Source organism: Ochotona princeps, chromosome 4, assembly GCF_030435755.1.
Source record: "Ochotona princeps isolate mOchPri1 chromosome 4, mOchPri1.hap1, whole genome shotgun sequence".
Lineage (NCBI taxonomy): Eukaryota > Metazoa > Chordata > Mammalia > Lagomorpha > Ochotonidae > Ochotona > Ochotona princeps.
In genome coordinates, this window is record NC_080835.1 from 40,343,112 (window position 1) to 40,345,333 (window position 2,222).

General features: G+C 47.2%; 1 pseudogene; it reads left to right on the forward strand.

Moving 5' to 3' along the window:
• Positions 1-855: 855 nt before the first annotated feature.
• Positions 856-1,226, forward strand: LOC101519552 (small ribosomal subunit protein uS8-like; annotated as a pseudogene).
• The last annotated feature ends 996 nt before the right edge of the window (positions 1,227-2,222 follow it).

A 2,222-nucleotide genomic window follows, 5' to 3' on the forward strand; every position in this document is an offset into this window, starting at 1 on the left:
TTGCCAACAGGTGCTCATACATAAGTGCAAGGCCATGCCCAAGGTCACACAGCTTGGTTATGAGGCAGCACCTTGAGTCAGCTCCAGTTCTGAGTCCAAAGTCCATGCTCTTCTATCAGGCCACGCAGTCAGCTGGATGGTAAGGCAGACTTTTTATAGCAGAGTAATGAATGATGGCTTACTTGGAAGCCAAAAATTCTTGGGCACCTGTTTGATCAACTGACTTACATTCTAATTCAGTTTTGAACAATGACCATTTTGCATTTGAATTGATGTCTTTGTGCCATGCATATCAGCAGAAATAAAGTCCTTACCCAGGGCCAGTCAATGGAAAGAGTTTCTGGGCTGGTAGCTCGTTTGGTTGCAGGTGGTGGTGATTTGTCCTGAGATAATTAGGTTGGAAAGGACCTGGACAGGTGTCAAGAGAAGGGTTTGAGTCTGGCTATGTTAAGTAACTAGCACATGGACTTGGGCAACCCAGTGACCTTCTTTAAAGATGGAGATAGGCGGGCCTGGCGTGACAGCCTAATGGCTAAATCCTTGCATTGCATGCACTGGGATCCCATATGGACTCTGGTTTGTATCCCAGCTGCTCCACTTCCCTTCAAGCTCCCTACTTGTGGCCTGGGAAAGCAGTGGAGGATGGCCCAAAGCTTTGGGACCCTGCACCCGCATAGGAAACCTGGAAGAAACTCCTGGCTCCTGGCTTCAGATCAGCTCAGCTCCAGCTGTTGTGGCTACTTTGAGGAGTGAACCAGTGGAAGATACTCTCTGTAAATCTGACTTTCCAATAATAAATAAATTTTTAAAAATGAGGATAGGGTGCTCTTTCTGTCATCTTTCCGTGCTATTGCAATGGTGCACAGAAATGTCCTGGTTGGTGCCCCGAAGAGCATCAGCAATGCCAAGGAGAGAGGCAAACACCAGGTGCTCATCAGGTGTTCCAAAGCCAACATCTGCTTCCTCGCTGTGATGATGAGGTACGCTATACTGGCGAGTTTGAAATCATTGATGATCACAGAGTTGGGAAAATTGTTGTGAACTTCACAGGCAGGTTAAACAAGTGTGGAGTATCAGTCCCAGATTGGGTGTACAGCTGAAAGATCTAGAAAAATAATCTTCCATCATGCCGCTCTGTTTCAAAGAACTGACAACTCCAACTGGCATCGTGAACCATGAAAAAAGACCAAAAAACAGGAGGGAAAATCCCGGGATTCTTTTTCTAGGGATGTAACACATGCATATAAATAAAGGCTCAATGGACACACAGTAGGCAGAGTGCCATGGCCTAGCGTGTTAAGCTGCCACCCTTAATGCCAGCATCCCGTGTGGGCACTGGTTTGAGATTTGGCTGTTCCACTTTTTAAATAATCAATTGATTGATTGATTGGTTTTTACTGGAAAGCTAGGTTTTACAGAGAGAAGGAGAAACAGAGAAAAAGATCTTTCATCCACTGGTTTACTCCTCAAGTGGCTACAGCAGCCGGAGCTAAGTAATCTGAAGCCAGGAACCAGGAGTCTCTTCTGGATCTCCCACGCGGGTGCAGGGTCCCAAGACCTTGGGCCATCTTCTGCTGCATTCCCAGGCCACAAGCAGGGAGCTGGACGGAAACCAGTGCCTATGTGGGATTCCGGCACATGCAAGGCAAGGATTTAGCCACTAGGCTATCACGCCAGGCCCAGCTGTACTTCTAGTCCAGTGCCATGCTAATGAACCTGGGAAAGCAGCAGGAGATGGTCTAATGGCTTGGACATTTGCACCCATGTTGGAGACCTGGATGAAATTCCTGGCTCCTGGTTTCTGCCTGGCCCAGCACCAGCTGTTGCAGTCATTTGGATGGTAAACCAGCATATGGAGATTTCTCTCTCCCTCTTCCCCTGTAGCTTTGTCTTTCCAATAAAATAAATCTTTAAAAGTGGGGATAAGAGGCAAGCAGTTAAGATACCATTTGGGATGCCCGTATCCCATTTCAAGGAGACTGAATTTGAGTTCCACCTCTGTATCCAATTCAGCTTCCTGCAAATACACGTGTTGAGCAGAATGACTCAAGTACTTGAGCTGCCATCACATCTGTGGGAGACTCAGTCTGTGGCCTACAGCTTGGTTCTGGCCCAGCCCTGGCTACTGGTGAGCATCTGGGGAGTAACCAGCAAATGGACAATCTCCCTCTGCCTTTCAAATAAATAAAGATGAATGAATAAAAATGGGGATAAGCCCTGCC